This window comes from Musca autumnalis, unplaced genomic scaffold (assembly GCF_047663935.1).
Source record: "Musca autumnalis isolate F117 unplaced genomic scaffold, ASM4766393v1 scaffold_3, whole genome shotgun sequence".
Taxonomy (NCBI): Eukaryota; Metazoa; Arthropoda; class Insecta; order Diptera; family Muscidae; genus Musca; species Musca autumnalis.
The window spans coordinates 89,382,471-89,402,335 of NW_027411866.1; the positions used below are offsets into that span (position 1 = coordinate 89,382,471).

General features: G+C 34.0%; 1 pseudogene; it reads left to right on the forward strand.

Moving 5' to 3' along the window:
• LOC141398248 (uncharacterized) overlaps positions 1-19,865 on the forward strand; it is a 204,637-nt pseudogene that overhangs the window by 140,882 nt on the left and 43,890 nt on the right.

Below are 19,865 nucleotides of genomic sequence, written 5' to 3' on the forward strand. Positions count from 1 at the left end.
GGCCGCAAAAAAAATTGTAAGCAAAACTTAGGAAGTGTTGGTGGTGTACATGTAATGGTTTAAACAAGAATCAATGTTCGCATTTCTGGCACAATGTGCAGTGTATTTGGCTACAAATCAGAGGTTCGAATCTTCAAAGCAAAATAAAAATGTTTTTTATTTATTTATTTAATACTGCAACTAGTTATAGAACTAACAAGCAATTTACAACTAATTAGATAATTCACATGTTTATGGAACAATACATATACTCAAGGGAATATTTTAGTTTCTAACTAGGTCGAACGGCTTCTTCCTTCCTAATCGCCACTCTAATCCAACTTGATCAGTAAGGGTTGATGCTTCATTGTTTTTATGGCCCCTCAATCTAATGCTGTGTTTTGTTGCAATGGATCTAATTTCATCAGTAACATTATTGACTTTGAGATCTCGATGTAGATCGGTCATTCGGATATACCAAGGTGCGTTTAGGATGCATCTGAGAACTTTATTTTGGAAAAGTTGGATGGTATTAATATTTTGTTTACTCGTGCACACCCACAGTTGTACACCATACGACCATATTGGTTTCAATGTTTGATTGTATATCAATAGCTTGTTTTGTGTCGAAAGTTTGGATTTTCTTCAAATCAACCAATTCAGTTTTTTCCATTTGAGTTGCATATCTTTTACTTTAATTTTGACATGTCCATTCCAGCGTAATTTGGCGTCTAGCGTCATACCCAAGTATTTTGCTGTGTTTGAATAGGGGATTTGTATGTCATCTATAAATATAGGAATATGTGAAAAGGTTAGATTCAAAAAGTCTACATGACTGTTCAGTTTTATACGCCACTTTTTGGTCCATTCTATGACCGAGTTGACCGTTTCTTGAAGTTTTTGTTTGGCTTCTTTCTCTGTACTGGTCACAGACAAAATTTTTTGAGCTACTTTCACAAATTATTACGTTTTTTTTCTAAAATAATTTTTGTTTTTGAAAATTGGAAATTAAAACTTATATTGTTCTGAAGGTTCTGTACTGAAAATGTACTTTATTAGCAAGTTGTCTAAGAAATTTTTTTGTTGAATATTCTTTTTAACAGAAACTTCTGAATTACTTCTTTATGCCATGTCAATGTTTTTTGAATTCTGTAATGAATATAAAGGTCTTGAGGCTTTAAACTCATTTTGTATTCAAAAAGGGTACAAGTTCAGTATTGTGCGGATTAGAAGTACATGAAATTAAATGTCTATTGGACAAAATGTTCGACATATCAAGGATTTTCCGTGGAGTACATCTGGAAAACCAATTAGAAAATTGTTTTACAGCCTTAATCAAAATTTTGTATTTCTATTTTATATCAACTTGTTGATATATAGTAGGAGAAAATAATGGAGAAAAATGTATTGTTGTGCATCATAAAGTGATAAAATCTACTAAAAATAGCATACCCATCTGAATTTTTTCCTATCAGCTATCAGTAACAAATTTGTAGCTAAAAACATCCGAAAACGAAATTAATGCTCAAACATTGGGTATATGGTATTAAAATTTTCTGTAATTTGTATTGTATGTATATTGTAACCTCTGCCGTTAGGCTAACGATAAAAATGTACCTCACCGAAATAATGATCATAGACAATCATATGTTTGGACGAAATTCGCTTCAAACAATTTGGAGTCGATTTAGAACAGTTCGTCCGTCTGTCTGGCTCGGGCGCATTATAACTCTCCAAAAGATCAACGTATTTTGTCCAACTTTTAGATCTCGCAATATTTTGTCCAAACTTTAAGTCATATCGGTCAACTCCTTTGTGCACTTCCCCCACAAGACTTCAAAATGTTTCCCAAAATCATGCGCACAATAACTCTCGAAAGCCCAATCGACTTTTTCGAGACACATATTAGGTTCGAATATGGATTATATCGATTCACTTTTTCAGGTAATTCCAACTCAAAATTTCAATTATCCAATTTGACCGGAACTTTGAATACCATAAAATTCTATTTGGGACAACATCTTGGGATAGATCCCTCGCAAAAGTTCAACGTAATTGTAATTTAAGGGCTGTTCGAGGAGCCATTGCACATTTTGACCAATGGTACTCCTTGCGGTCTTGTTTACAGCGATATTCTATTTTTCATGGGTAAGTCCATGGTTTTGTCAGGAATGATCCAAAAGCTCTAAATCTTACGGTGATCAACTAAAATTACGGTTTGACACCATAACTATTAAAATGAATTCTTCCAAAATTAGATAAACTTCCAAAATGGACTGTATCGGTCGCTTCTTTCAGGTATCTTCTGTACAAAAGTGCAAAACTTTTGGGCTTTTATCGAAATCAAAATTATGAGCACAACATAAGCATTTATTCGCAACATTTTTCATTTATTTTTCCAATATTTCGACCCCCTCCGAAGGTCATCATCAGGGAAATTGACTTTAAAAGAACAATTAACAATTATTATATAAATATTAAACAAAAATATGTTTAGCAATAATTACATTTTCTTATTATTTTCTTAACGACTGTCAACTATGCACATCTTATTTTTTGCACGAGTATTTTACATCTAAAATAAAGTCTTTTTATGTTTCTCTATTGCATTTCAGTTTCGGTTATGTGTCCCGTATTCGATCTCTCTACAGACTCACACAGGCTGAGGGTATATCTCCGTCGGCAAACTCGGCTGATACTTTTTAACTTGTTTTCCCAAAACAAGAGTGATTGGTTTTTGGGCATAGTCCTTGAAAAATTTTAGTGCCATCGAGTTAATAAATACAATTAAGATAGAAATAAGCGGGAACACAACAACCATTGAGGTATCAGATGGAGTTTTTTCGACTTAACCTATTTTTTTAAGGACTCAGCTAAAATGTTGCCGAGCTTTTTTAGCGACGTTTTTCGACCATATTTTTGCGTAGTCTCAAACAGTATTGTGAGTTCGATTTGGAGTCTATGAGTCGTAGTTTGTATCGTACGATTCCTGATAAAAATGTTTTCTTTTTTTCTTAATGTAATTTTCTGAATTTTTAGTTGGTTTTCAGGGACGCTTTCACTTTTTACAATAATACAAAACTTTTTTAATAGGACTGAAGTTAGTGTGTGATATCTGGAAGAAGAAAAGACGTTATGTTCCGGCCGAACTGTTTATATCCTCCAAACTATCTATATTCGATATATTCGCGAATGCAATCCTTGTATTCAAACGGAGATCTGTTTTCACCACATTTTGCATGGAGGATCTCCCACCAAAAGATTTCCGAAATCCATATTTTCGCGAATTATAGAAAACTTTTCGAAATCAATTCACTGCGGGATTTAGAACACAAAATGCCAAATAAGAGCTAATGTGGTTCTAGGATATACCAAAACATAAACCTATATGGGTAATATTCATTTGAAAGATTTTTTACAAGGCTTCAAAATGCTATTGTTTCAATTCTCTTGGAGAATTTGGTTAACAACTTTTGTATTGGGACTATATCGAACGTGGTCTGATATGGTTCATTTTCAATTCTAAACATCCAACTCTGTTCCAAATTTCAATCTTGTATCAATATTCCATATACATAAAACCAACTAAAAACTTTCAAAATAGCTTTACGTAACGCTACACAACATTTTTAACTTTCATGATTTTTGGTCATTTTGCAATTTTGTCCATAGTTTTCTTTTATGCGAAATGTTGGCAAGTTCTGGAGTGCTTCACCATGCTGCGTATTGAATCTATAAAAATTTATTTCGATCCGTGGGCCAATATGTTGAGCTTCCAGCGGATACAACATCACATCCTGTTTCTAATATGGCGTTGTAAAGTTTGGCGTTAAAATCTACACCCATTATATATCTTGAGTCATGTCTTTTGATAAGTTTCTTGTAGTCAACTGATTTTATTCTGTTGCGGGCTGTACACAGTTGTAGGTTGAAAAATGTCTGTGCTTAATTTTGCTTCTTCATAATGTTATATACTTTTTATACCCTCCACCATAGGATGGGGGTATATTAAGTTTGTCACTACGTTTGTAACTACTCGAAATAATCATTGTAGACCCCACAAAGTATGTATGTATATTCTTGATCAGCGTGCAATTCTACATCGATATAGCCATGTCCGTCCGTCTGTCCGTCTGTGGAAATCACTCTAGCGTCCGAACGGATTGACGTAGGTTGATGAAATTTTGGGAAAATATGTTATATTTACGTAGGACTTTTGGTATTGAAAGCGGGCTATGTAGGTCCACGCTTTCGTATAGCCCCCATACAAAATGACGCGTGACGTGTCGTCGTTTTAAGGAATTTTTAAGATATTTGGCCCATTTTACCACCGAATTGGTTGTAATTTGGTACTTTGTGTCTCCAGAGGCCAACAAATATTCCTACCAAAGTTGGGTTATATAGGTCCACGTTTTGGTATAGCCCCCATATAAGGCCCCATATAATGTACGCGTCATTTTAATATATTTTGAATGTATTAGACCCATTTGACCAAAGAATCGGTTGTAACTTTGTATTTTGTGTTTCCAGAGGTTAAGAAACATTTCTACCATAAAATGTTTATATAAGTCCACGTGTTGATATAGCCCCCATTATACAATATCTCCCGATTTTCGATATTTTGAAGGTTTTAGTCTCATTATCACACCGAGATGGCTGAAATTTGGTGTTTAATCTTCTTTAGGCGTATAAAACTTTCCCCCATACATTTGTAGGTATACGTCTACTCCATCATATAGCCCCCATAGAACGGTACATTCCGAATTTCGGTATTTTGAAAGTTGTGGCCACATTAATCCACCGAAATGGCTGAAATTTGTGGTGGAGGGTATAAAAAGTTCGGCCCGACCGAACTTAATGCTTTTCTTACTTGTTTTATAATGATAGCACATCCACCACATTTGTTTCAAAAATTGTTGAGTTATTGTCTCTAGGTGAGATAACCGATATTCAATTGACTTCAAAAATGCCTCTTGTTTGCTCAGTTTGCTTAAAATTTGTGACAAAAAGTCGTTATTGAGATTTTCACTATTTTGTTTCTTCAAAATGCCTGATTATGCAGGTCTAGAGTCATTTTAGATTTTAAGATGAATGTAGATTGTTTAGCATTGTTTGGTTTTAAATTGTTGCTATAGGATGTTGGATTACTATTCTCCTTGTTCACACCTTTAAGATTTTTCGTTGAGTTATTACACATTTTCTAAAGTTCTTTGGCCACAATGCACCCCCTATATGTTGCTGGGTGTGGGCCATCGCAATTTGAACACTTTGACGGACTAATTTCCTAAGTACACTCAGAAGTACTGTGTTTTCCTGCAGTAGTTTTTGATATGTCCAAAAGATTGACAATTTTTACACTGGGGTACCAATTTTTGTTGCCTTATAGATTCGATTTGCAAAATTGTATCGAGTACATGTTTTATGCCGTAAATATTTTTGATGTCTTCTGTGGGATCAAAGTTCACTCTAAACATGTTGAGCGGTTCCTTTGTTTTCCACTTATATTTATTAACTGCGCCAATGGCTTTAATTCCTTGAGCTTTAAGATCAGCAACTATAGATTCTGGTGAAGTGGAATAATTCAGATTTTTATAATAACGTTGTTATTCAAACAATTGAATTACAACAAAATATGGACTCAAGCTGAAATAAACACAAAGATGTAAAATTCTGCAGTCCAACAATAAAAAACGCCAACAACAATATTAGGCATCAGCACGGCCTTGTTGACCAATGCGTAATGCAAAAACAACTTTCTTGTTGTTTTTACCCCCGCTTATTGAAGCAACATTCCTATGTTCGTATTCTTTGCGAAGCAAAGACGACATAAAAACAGTGGTGGATATGAAATTATTTAGTTCGACTCAAATTGTAGGGTAAACAGCTTTAGGGTCATACAGCAAATTTCTCATTTTGTTTAATTTGCTAGATGGCTTTATTGACCTGTTTATCGATACAGAGTCGGCGAAAAAGGGAACTGATGAAGTTGTTTGGTGACAACTGAAACTATAGTATTCCCTACCCTTCGCCCGCAACTAATCAATTTCATATCCACTTTAAAATATTTTGTTGTTATTCAAACAATTGAATTACAACAAAATATGGACTCAAGCTGAAATAAACACAAAGATGTATTTTTATAATAACTTTTATTGGACTCGTTTGCTTGTTTTCAAAACTATACCAATCTATTTGTTTTGTATTGAGAGACTTGGTAATATTTCTGTAGTCTTCTCAATGAGAAGTACTAATTTTGTAGGATTCTTTGCCCGATAACTTGATAACAAATGGATTTGCAGTAAGAGACTTCAGCAATTTATGCAAATCCGTGAAATTTTTGACATTAGAAATCACTATAGGTGGTGGGTTTGGTTCTGTATTTTGTACTTTACTTTGATTAACATTTTCCTTTTTCTCATTATGTTTTTGAAAAGTAACAGCAGTACGTTGAGGATTATTTTTATTATTTCCTCCTGTATTTACGTCTACTTGTTTCTTTGTGATAGAGCATTCTGGAGAGGACTCAGCCTTTCGATTTTTTGATTGTCTTTTTTTCCTCCTCAACAGTCTCATATTTGTATTCATCTTGAGGTGTTGAAGGTGTTTTATTTGAGTTCTAATTTTCAAATTTCTCTTCCATAAGTTGTTTTAGTTTTTTTTATTTTCTTGCTGGAGTTGGGCGCATTGATATTCCAATTCCTTGACTTGTTGATTCAGATCAATTTTATTTTTTTCTAACTCTTTTGTTTTTGTCGTTGGAGTAATACAGCTGATGTTATTTGTTTACTTTTAGTATTAGTCTTACTTGTTCTTACAATTGAGTGAAGTATGCAAAATTTTTTTATTTTTGATATTTTAAAAAATTTAATACACAATTTGTAGGTGTATAAACGCACGAATCGTTCCAACTTTACGTAGCACTGAAACGCACACATGTGGCTGTAAGATGCTTTCATCCAACTTTTGAATATTGCCGTATAACTGAAATTCTTAGTGGACTATTTGGAGCTCCACATAAACACGTCAACACGGTAAGAAATACTTTGCTTAAATAAAAATGTGAAGTGTGTTGAAATTGCACATTAATTCACCTCAACTGTTCTACAAATAGAACATATGTTTTTCAGTATTTTTTTTTACTTTTTGTGGTTAGTAAGTTGGTTTATAAGTAGTTACGACTACAAAAAAATGGTATAAAAACCCATTATTTCGTAATGGATTTTTTGCAAGGTACTTACTTATTTCGGTGGCTTAATACAGAACATTTGTTCCGTAGGCAGGTTTAAGAATATATTTCCTATATCTTGGCAAGGTTATTTTAATTATGAACTTTCCTTTCTATGATTCATGACCTGATCTAGCCATCCTAATCTTTGTAACTCGTAACTGGTACAGTAATTGGTTCATACGACTACAACAGAAAAACTGATCTAGTTTATCAGTTTTTCTGATCACAGTGGTGAATTAATGTCTATCTGCCTTAGTAAGAACTTATGCTTCGGAAACATACATTAGCATGAGTAGTGAAGGTAGGGTTCCATTCTTTGTTTGGTATAAAGCGGGTATTATCTCTTTAAATTTGTTACCAACTTAAAAATCGTAATCGGCGATAAAAAGTAGGTACCATATCATTGAGCCAATATGAATCGGCCTGCGCTCATTGATATAAAGAATGGGGATGTTGTGGGAACATATGTATGTATGTACCCAGCTAACAATTTCCGAGTTTTCCCGATTTCTAATGAATGTTCTAAGGGACCTTTTTGTTCGGTGTTTGTCGAAAAACTAAGTGATAGTGATAATTCGCATATAAAATTTTTAAATTTTTTAATGTAAAAGCAACATATAATAATTCAAGCTAGTGTTTATAGCTTCAACATACTCGTGCACATTGTTCTACTATTAATAAAAAAAAACAGCTAAAATCATTAGAACGTTTGAAAAATTCATATATTACATAAATAGCAATAAAAAGAAAATTGTTTCTGAGTGGGGATTGTTTGGTGTTGTGTCAATATCATCAAAGGCTCTTCGAATTTTTCCAGAATTTCTTTTCGAATTCCGACCGATTTTCTAAATTTTCCATTGTATTTGCCAGTTTTTTTTCCAAATTCGGACCGATTTCTTTCAGAAAATCTGAAGAATTTTCTTCCGAATTCTGACCGATTTCCATAGAAAAACTTTTCGAATTTAGAATTTAACGAAAGCTGATGATCTGGTACGTGGTGAAAATGCTTAAGATAACTATTTTCTGTTACTCTTTGGAGCATAGGACTTCTACAAAGCATCGTCATCTTACACCATTAGATGCCGTTGTTTCTTCTTCTTCTTATGTAAGTTTGTTTTATCTTCGTTCTGAGGTCATTGTGCGTCGTCAGCTGTTTGTTTCTTGTTTCTTGTGTATTTCATTCACCGCCATTATAGTTATTCTATGGACCTTTTTTCTTGAGGTGGCCAATCCATCTCAATCTCCTCCTATTACTCTTCTTTTGTATGGGTTCCTGGTTCTATGAGTTCCATTGCTCTGTAACTTATAGTGTTGGACCAGAATATCCTGCATATGATCCTGAGGCATTTTTTATACGCGAAGCAGTTTCACTGTCGCATATCAGAAACCTGTTTACATATGTGAGTCTTTCCACACAACTTGCAGTAGTCCGAATGCTGCTCTCACCTTTTGTAGCCCACTAATTACGTCTACTACTTCACCACAATTGCTTTTACGCTGTTTTCTAGATAGCAGAGAATATCGACATTTTCAATTGTTTAGCCTCGTAGCATGATGTTTTCGGTACTGGCATTTTAATTTCTCGTGGCCGTAGTTTTATTGTATGTTTAATATTGCGAGCCAGATGTCAATTCCATTATGAATACGTCAAATAAAATACCCATTACGAAGGTTAACCAAGCAAAATGCTATAATATAAACAGACTATAAGTCTTCGAGTTATCATGAGGGACTCCATGTTATGCCTCTTCTCTGAGAGAAGTCTTCTTTCATTATTATTTTATCCAGCAGAATTGTGAACATTAGGAGTTACTTAGGACATCCTGCGTTTATGGGAAGAAAAGTATCAGGTAATAAATACCTCGTTAAAAATATAGAAAGGTTAGAGACGAAATCTTCTATTCTAAAAACAGATTCTAACACACTGAAATAGAGATTTTATTTTTTTAGAAACGATTTTTTAAATAACTTTTTGGCATTTTAGTTTAGTTAGTTCTCAGTTTGTCATACCTTGTATGTTCTATGGAAGCCGAATATACTGAAAGATATATTATGCAAATTGTTTCCTATTTTGTAAATTTCGATTTCCTACATTACAATTTGTAACAACTGTTCATCTTTCACATCTAGAATGCCAAGACATCTTCGTTAGATAACCGGCGGTATTATCACTTGTTAACGTTCATCTGTGGTCAATATAATTCATTTTTGTGTCAAGTTTGCACAGATTTCCCTAACACCTACTATCTGAACCACTAAAAGTTATCTAAACATAAATACGACATTTGCTGGTCGTTTCAATCAATCATTAGGCATTTGTCTCATTTAAATCTGTTATCCCGGTATGTTTAGCTAAGTTTTCTTATCAAAGATCCTAGACCACACAGTTACTACAATCAATCTCACATAAACTAAAATCCCTCTCTTCTCCTTCAATGACGACATCTTATATTTCTAACTTAATTAATATTGTGGATATTTTTTACATGTACTCTTGTTATTGTTCTTATTATTCTGGAGATAAATAGAAAAGACAAAATCTGTATAAGCTCTCACAAGTGTCTAAACATTCATGACAAATTAAGTCTTAAAGAGTTGCTGATTAAAACAAATCCCCGACATGCCGACAAATGAAAGCTTTTCAGGGTCATTTGTCAAAGGTTGTAATTTTTCATGCCGTCCATGTCTCTTTCACGCTGGCTCGCTAGCAGAATGGCTGACTGGATGGTCGGCTAAAAGCATAAAAATAGACCATCAACATCATTAACATAAAAACAAAAACAACAGCAAGGAAAGGAAAGGAAAGGGTGAACAAAATAACTGCCCTAAATTTTGCTTACTGAATGAAAAATACCAACATAACTAAAAAATAATGACAAAAAGTTCTGCTCAAATTCTAGCTGACGAATAAAGAAACGGCATTTTATATGATTTTTTTCTCGTCCTTCTTTAAATGAATTAAGAGGCATTTAATGTCAGTTACAAAATAATGTGAATGCAAATTAACGTAGAAGATGAGGTCTCAAATTCCCCCTGCCACATTGGGAAGAGGTAATGAAAAATACATTCACAGACTTGAGTATTTTTGTAAGATTCAGATAAGCAGTCTGAAAATTGAAATGAATTAAATTCAATTCACTCACTGTGACAAATCACAACAAATGCTTACAACCAACCCATTGTGCAGGGCACTCTTTAAGAAATATGTAAATTTGACGAGAACTTCTACTTCTTCTTCATAAACAGTTGTAGTAGATTTGCATTAAAATTATAATTATTCTCCTTCTTTTATGTATTTGCTTGTTCAGATTTCATTAATAATTTTGTTTTCATGTTTCAAACAATTGACGAATTTGCTTGCTTATGTTTCTAATAAAGAAATTTTCTCTTTCTTCTTGTATTGGGTATCGTTACAGGCCAGAAGAACCGTGCTATATATTTGTTGCTGTACGTGTTAAATACAATGATATTATGCTAATTGCCAGCTGTAAATCTAGTGGCAAATGCTAACATTTAAAGAAGTGTCAACAACAACGCCATCAACTCGCAACACACTGCACAAAAACAACAAGACAGCGTCACTGCCAACCTCGCACCACAATTCGCAATATAAAAAAGGAAAGCAACGACCGCTTCAACAAGAACAAGGACATTAATTAATAAGAAATAAAGGACACACGCAGTCCCAGAACCACCCAACAATAGCAGTGCGAAGAGCTACATCAACATAACCATCGTCAACATTATCATCATCAGTATCGTCGTCATCAACGTCAGCAACATCATAACAGGCTTGGTGGGCTGATAGTAGTCATTGTCCTAGCGGTTGACGACGCCATTGGCTTGTCGTCCTTAATAGATGGTTGGTTGGTTGTGCTTTACAAGCATTAACATTCCACAGGAATTAACAAGTTGGGCGGCAGTTTCACTAAGGTATACCCAATATTTGAACTTGGGTTTTGCCACCCATTAAATTGGCTTAAATAAAAGCTACTTTGCTGCCCCAGGGGGGCCAAAGAGTCAAATAAGTAAAGGAAAGTTGTGCGAAAAGTAATAAAAAATTTAAGATATTTAATGAGACTCTTAGTGAGTTTCAATTAAACGACTTTATTGCAGACGACGGACGCTTCAGCTGAGCGCTTGAATCACAACAAACGGAAATCCCACCACCCTCATAATCTACAATTAACACACACATAATGGGCACATTATCACACAGAAGAAGGCCTACCAGCAGAATGACATGGTACCGCTGCGTTATTGGCTAACACAGATTCTCTTCCTAGCGAGTATTATGCGAATATACCCTCGGCAGTTGGCAACTCTGATTGGATCCAGAGTTGTAGCAATTGTCATTGTCACTGGAATTCGGACAAAAAGACAGCGGATTGTAAAAACGGACAGCTCCACACAATACCCAATGATCTGAGTAAATAATTTCCAGTTATTGATCTCTCGAATAATGTGATTCCCGAATTGAGAAGAGAAGAGTTCGCCGATGCCAATCTCCAAAATTTGCACAAGATCTTTCTAAAAGTCTGTGCCATAAGAGAACTGAATCGAGATGCCCTGAAAGGCCTGAAGATTTTAATTGAATTGGATTTGTCGCACAATTCGATCAAGGAATTGCATGTCTGCACATTCAATGGTCTGCTGAAGCTGCGCAATTTAGTTATGAACAATAATCAAATAGAAGCATTGGACAATCACCTCTTTGTGGACTTGCCATTTCTGTCACGCGTGGAATTTAAGAACAACAAATTAAGCGTATAGACATTCATGCTTTTTGACAGTTACCCGTTTAATCGGCAGTCTATTTGGAGAGCAATGAACTGACAGTATTAAGAAGAAAAACATTCCAGCGAACTCCAAAGCTGGTACATCTTTCCATGGCCTCCGATCCTTGGAATTGTACGTGCGAATTACAAGTATTCCGAGATTTTGCCTTGCCAATCGCCTCTACACTCCACCCACAGATTGCAACGAACCGAAACTTTTGAAGGGAATGCTGTAAACCACGATGTCCATTCGGACAACATAATATTGCCATGTCGTATTAAATGTTTTCCCAGACCTAATGTTACATTGCTATACAATAAAAGACCCATAAATTCCAATGATGCTCGCTTTAAGATTCTGAATTCTGTTGAACAACATCGTGCCGAAAGTCCTAATACCTTGAATTCTGAATTACGCATCATAGGTGTGAGACCCACCGATAAAGGTTCCTACACATGTATTGCAGACAATCGTGGCGGCAAAGCCGAAGCAGAATTACAACTTATTTATAAACGGTGATTATTACAGTCCACTCAATGGTTCTGGGAAAAATCGTGTACATGACCTTAGCACATCCACCTCTGAATCGGAACCCAATATTTTGATCATCATTGTATTGATTGCTACGACTCTCTTGCTGCTACTCGTTGTCATAATTCTTATCATCTGCTGGAATTGCCGTCGCACAGTGCGAAATATGGGCACTTTAGTGGAACTTTACTAATAACTTTTAATGTGAAGAACGTAGGTTACTAAAATTTTCCAAAAAATTTTCTTATAGTTGAGGGTCGTATGTGAATAAATATGGGCCACATAAAGTTCCACTAAAGTTCCCATATTTCGCACTGTGCGTCGTTCCAAAACCTATCAAATGGATACAACAATGATGAGTGAAAATGGTTTAATCTCCTCGAAAATGGATAAAACGCACACTTTAATGCTTCAAGATTCGGTCATCATGGAAATGCAAAAAAGCCTACTGACAGAAGTTAATCCTGCCGTAAAACCGCCACGAAGAACAGACCTGGAGAATATTGACGGTGTTGGTAATGACAATGGTGGCGATGATGGTCACGAGATTAAAAAGACTCTGTTGGATAAAACGCAATTTGGTAGGTGCCTTTGATTCGTTCTTCTTTGTTTTTTTTTCGTATTTTTTTGAATTGATAATTGATGTTAAGAATGTGCATAATAAGAAATAACTGAACAGAAAGTGAAAGTTAAGTGGATTATTCAAGGAAAATCAACCGATAACCAAAATGAAAATATTTTAAATGATTGCTGCTTGGACGGAATTAAACGAGGTGCAAATTTATTTTCTTTTTATGAAAAAATATCAATGCAGCTATTTCGCAATTGCAAGGTCTTTATATAAAGTGCAAAGGAGATAATTTTAATTTGTATATTAATCGAGTTCTACACTTCAATACAATATGAAATGGGACACCTTTATGTTTATATGAATTTACATATCGCTCATTGACTCAGTGGAAAGGGAAAATGCGTTTTTTTAGTTAGTATTTTCTATTTCTTCTTCGACTTCTACTTTATCTTCTGTCAAATTCTCATGTTGATATCTCTAAAACTCAATTTATGAGTTTATTAAACACCACAACACTTCAAATTATGCTTGATATTGCACACAAATTTTGCACTGATATCTAGGTAGCGGTATGCGAAAGTAGTTACTTTATTTTTTGTGTAATAAACTTTCCCAGTCAGTAGTTATACTTTAATTATACTGTCGTAACATTAGCCCCGAAGACTGCTGTAAAAATGTCGAAACTACTATAGAGTCTAGAGTCTAGACATGTCCCTCAACATCACATTTGCGTACAATTTTAAATTCGGTGTGGAAGGTTCTTGAAAAAGTTGGACCTTAAACTAAACTTATGCAATAATGTTGAACTTGTTTGACGGAAAATATTTTCCTATATAGACCTTCTTGGAACTTCATGTACGTTTGGAAGAACTCTTACTATGTGCAAAGTTTCGTCCAAATGACAATTTTAATATTCCAACAATGCTTTTGTAATTTATAACGGTACTTAAGAAAACAAAACGGAAGAAGTTTACATACGTATGATGAACGTCAGTAAGGTTGTGACTTCTTACAGGGCAAATAACTAAGATTTTAAAAGATAAAATATTTTTTTTTTTGAAATGAAAGTTTTAGCTAAAGATATTTTAATTACTTTTACAAAACATCTTTTTTTTAATACTTTTTTGTGGATGTTTTCCAAGTACTCAAAATATATGTTGAGTTTTACTAACTATGTCATCCTATGCCACTCCCAATTTGTTTTTTATTTTTTATTTATTTATTTATTTATTTATTTATTTTTTTTTTTTTGAAGAATGTTCCACATTGTGTCAAGTTTAAAAAAAATTGGTTCCAGCTGCATATATTTGCATTTCCGTGTGTGAAATCCAAAATACTAATGATGCCTCCCATGCCAGCATTTTAAAGTGACTATTATCTTCTCTCAGCAATGAGTGACTTTTTAGTGACTCTTTTTCTGTAAAAATGCGATAATTGTCTAATAAACAATAATAATTATATTGTTATCTCATTTGCATCGTACCCAGTCACCATTTGGGGACTTGCATTTAGATAAAAATACGACTCCTATTGTTGTACAAAATAAATTACACTGAAACAGCTTGCAAAATGTAATGCAGAGAAATGCAGGCACAAAACAATAACAATTGAATGACCAAATTACGACTAACTAATTTGCATCTTGATTTAGATACAAAATAGATTGCTTACATCTATTTTAGAATTGTAGTAAATTTAACAAATAAGACATTTGTCTGTAGAGGATTATATACGACGGTGGTGCAATGGTAAGCATGCTCGCTTTGCAAACTGAATGCCCGGGTTCGATTACGAAGTCAAGCGACATCACATTTTTCAGATGGCAAAATTAACATAAGCTACAATTCCTGAGTATATCTAAAACATACGTTGATAAATTAAAAATTAAGTAATAAAAAACTTAAGACAAAATAACCCAAACAAACAATTAACTCCACAAATGGTCAACAATAAGAGAAATAAAATGAAATAAAATAAAAATAAAATAAAACAAGTAAGAGAGGGCTATATTCCGATGGGGCCGACCATGTGATACCCTACACCACTACCCGTGGGCAGTAGGTTTTCAAAAAATTTCTTTTATATGATTATAACACATTTTAAACGTCCTTTCATATATATATATATATATATATATATATATATATATATATATATATATATATATATATATATATATATATATATCTATATATATAAATGAGCTTGGTGATAAGTGATTGACTGACTGACTGACTCATCATCAACGCCCAGCCAAAACGGCTAAAGCTAGGAGCTTGAAATTTTACCAGTGGGTCACTGTTGATGCAAATGTGCGGGATAAGGCCGGGTTTTAGAAAATTCGTCCTGGAACCACAAAAAATAACAACAACAAAAATCCTTATTTTTCATTATTATTGCGTACTAATTCACTTAGTTGGCCCTCTGCAAGACATGTGTCAAATTAACAATGCTATAACTTCATGATACCGTAAACGATCACACATAATTTCAAATTTTGTAGTTTACTTCTAGGCGCACTTATTTTATCGTAAACCACTAAATAATAGAAAGACAAGACATTTGTTATCTTCCATTGCAACAGATGTCGCAGTTGGTGATAATGATATAAACATCAATTACGCGAAAAATACAAACCGATCCTGATTTAGTTTTCACATAACAGGTGTCGCACAAAAGATTTTCATTCGTTAAAATCGAGTTAGAAAAAATGATTACAAACGATGCATTTGTAAAAATTTTGATTTTCAACTTAAAATTAAAACAAAAATTCTTTCAATAAATGATATTGGGTTTGTTGAACAAATGAGTTGCTGTTGAAGACAACATTAGGGGAATAAATTCAGAAATCGGCCAGAAATAACAACAACTAAAAACTGTATGGACCTCACTTTTTGGTAATAACTAAATGTTTGCAAATCAATGAAAGTGCAATAAAATTGTGCATATTACCACGATTTATTTGCAATTAAGAATTTTATCGTACATGGAGATGTACAGTTATAACTATTCAATTTCAAAATCTGTAATTTGAAGAAATCGCTAAATAATTAATGAAATCAATAATAGGCCCCAGGAATATAGGAATATAGGAATTTGGTATGGAAATCAAGGTTGGGAAGTGGTGCTTCTAAAAGGAAATGGTTTGCAAAATTACCAATCATGTGTACGAAAAGTACTAAATGGTACTAAATTTAGTACAATTTAGATTTGGGTGAACGTAAAGAGCTGGAAACCTGAAATTTGGAATTAAGGTTACTGTTGTAGTGTAGGATTGAGATATGAGGGTAGTTTTGGAAATTCGTGCTTATGTGTACGAAAAGTACTAAATTTGGTACAATAGGAATTTGGGTGAACGGATAGAGCTGGAATCCTGATATTTGGAATTGAGATTACTGTTGGAGTGTAGGATTGAAGAACTTTTGGAAATTCGTACTTATGTGTATGAAAAGTACTGAATGGTACTAAATTTGATACTATGGGGATTTGGGTGAACGGATAATAGCTGGAATCTCGAAATTTGGAATTGAGATTACTGGTGGGGTGTAGGATTGAGGTAGTTTTGAAATTTCGTACTTATGGGTACGGAAAGTACTAAATGGTACTAAATTTAGTACAATTTGGATTTGAATGAACGGATAGAGCTGGAAACCTGAAATTTGGAATTAATATTACTGTTGAAGTGTAGGATTGAGATATGAGGGTGGTTTTGGAAATTAGTACTTATGTGTACGGAAAGTACTAAATGGAACTAAATTTTGTATAATGGGGATTTGGGTGAACGGATAGCGCTGGAATCTCTAAATTTGGAACTGAGATTACTGGTGGAGTTTAGTATTGTGGAAGTTTTGGAAATTCGTACATAGGGTACGAAAAATACTAAATAGCACTAAATTTGGTACAGTTTCGATTTGGGTGAACGGATAGAGCTTGATTCCTCAAATTTGGACTGAGGATCACTGATGAAGAGTAAGAAAGATGCACCAAAGGGTTTTTGGAAACTTGAGTGTACGAAAATTACTAAATGGTACTAAATTTAGTACAATTTGGATTTGGGTGAAAGGATAGAGCTGGATTCCTGAAATTTGGAATTGACGTTACTGTTGGAGTGTAGGACTGGGGAAGTTTTGGAAATTCTTACTTATGTGAATGAAAAGTACTAAATGGTACTAAATTTGGGACAATGGGGATTTTGGTGAACGGATATAGTTGGAATCTCGTAATTTGGAATTGAGATTACTGGTGGGGTGTAGAATTGAGGCAGTTTTGAAAATTCGTACTTATGGGTACGAAAAGTACTAAATGGTACTAAATTTAGTACAATTTGGATTTGGGTGAACATATGTATGTAGCTGGAAACCTGAAATTTGGAATTAAGATTACTGTGAACTGTAGGACTGAGATATGAGGGTGGTTTTGGAAATTCGTACTTATGTGTTCGAAAAGTACTAAATTTGGTACAATAGGGATTCGAGTGAACGGACAGAGCTGGAATCCTGATATTTGAAATTGAGATTACTGTTGGAGCATAGGAATGGGGAAATTTTGAAATTCGTATTTATGTGTACGAAAAGTACTAAATGGTACTAAATTTATTACAACTTGGATTTGGGTGAACGGATAGAAATGGAATCCTGAGGTAGTAAGGGTACGAAAAGTACTAAGTGGTACTACCTGTGGTACAATTTGGATTTGGGGAACGGATAGAGCTGGAATCCTGGAATTTGGTCAGACTGCTGTTGGAGTATTGGATTGAGATGGAAGTAGTTTTTAAAATTCGTACTTATGGGTACGAAATATACCAAACCAAATGGTACAACTTGGATTTGAGTGCACGGATAGCGCTGGAATCCTGTTATTTGGAATTATGGTTACTGTTGAAGTGAAGGATTAAGGTTGTTTTGGAAAATCGAATTGTACAGAATTTGGTATAATTTGTTTTTGTGTAAAGGGGTTTTTGGGAATTCGTCGTAGAAAGGTATGAAAAGTGCTAAAGTGTACTAAATATGGAATCCATTGTATTAGGCAAACGCGAAGAGCTAGAAATCTGAAATTTTGAACGAATGGTCATTGATGGAGAGTTAGGAAGATGTACCAAAGGGTATTTAGAAACTCGACCTATAAGTGTACGAAAAGTACTAAAAGTTTCTAAATTTGGTACCAATTGCATATTTTTAATGGATAAAGCTAGAATCTTCAAATTTGGTGTGGGAATCAAGGTTGGGAAATGGCGTTGAAATAAGGAAATGGTTTTGGAAGTTCGTATTTATGATTACGAGCAGTACTAAATTTGGATTTGGGTGAACGGATAGAGCTGGAATCCTAAAGTTTTGAATTAAGATTACTGTAGGGGTGTAGGATTGAGATAGTTTTGGAAATTCGTACCTTTGGGTACGAAAAGTACTAAATGGTACTACATTTGGTACAATTTGGATTTGGATGAACGGATAGAGCTGGAATTCTGAAATTTGGAACTAAGATTACTGCCGGACAGTAGAATTGAGGTAGTTTTGGAAATTCGTACTTATGGGTACAGAAAGCACTAAATTTGGTACAATTTGAATTTTAGTAAACGGATAGTGTTGGAATTAGGAATTAAGATTACTGTAGGAGTGTAGTATTGAGGAAATTTTGAAAAGTCGTACGTATGGGTACGAGAAGTACTAAATATGGTACAATATGGATTTGGTTGAACGGGTAGAGCTGGAATCCTGAAATTTTTGTTTGGGAAAGAAATGGTACTAAATTTGATAAAATTTGGATTCGGGTGAATTAATAGAGCTGGAATCCTGAAATTTGGAATTACGATTACAGTCGAAGAGTAGGATTCAGATTGTTTTGAAAAAGCAAACTTATGGTTACGAAAAGCACTAAATGGTACTAAATTTAGTACAATTTGTATGTAGGTGAACGGATAGCGGTGGAATCCTGCAATTTGAAAGTATGATTATTGTAGCCCTGTTGCGTTGAGGAAGTTTTGAAAATTGGTACGAAAGTTATAAATTGTTCTAAATTTAGTACAATTTTAATTTGGTTTAACGGATAGAGTTTGAATCCTGAAATTTTGAAGTAAGATTACTACTAAAGTGAAGGATTGAGGTAGTTTTGGAAAATCTTACTTATGGGTACGAAGAGTTCGACTTGATACTAAGTTTGGTACAATTTGGAATTGGACGAACGGATACAGCTGGAATCTTGAGATTTGTAATTATTATGGAATTTACTGTAATTATTTTGTATTAATGTCCGAGTATGGCTGAGATATGTCGTCGAAATACGTACCATAAGTATACGAAAATTACTTAATGGTACTCAATTTGTTTTTGGGTGTAGGGACAGTGCTGGAATTTTTATTTTTTGGAGTTAGGGTGTGTATTGGTGTGCAACGTTGATCACGCTGTTAATGTGTAAGGGTGAGATACGGCTGATCTTTTTGAAAATCGAACTTAAGGGGTACGTACAGTACTAAGATAAAAATAAATATTGATTAAAATTGGTATTAGTGCGACCAAATTTTCAGTGTTTGTCATTTCCATATTATATATTGTTTATTTGTTTTTTTTTATATCCTTTCCGCATACGAAGTAGCGGGCATTTTGCTAGTATATATATATATATATATATATATATATATATATATATATATATATAAAAACAAATATATATATACTAGCAAAATGCCCGCTACTTCGTATGCGGAAAGGATATAAAAAAAAACAAATAAACAATATATAATATGGAAATGACAAACACTGAAAATTTGGTCGCACTAATACC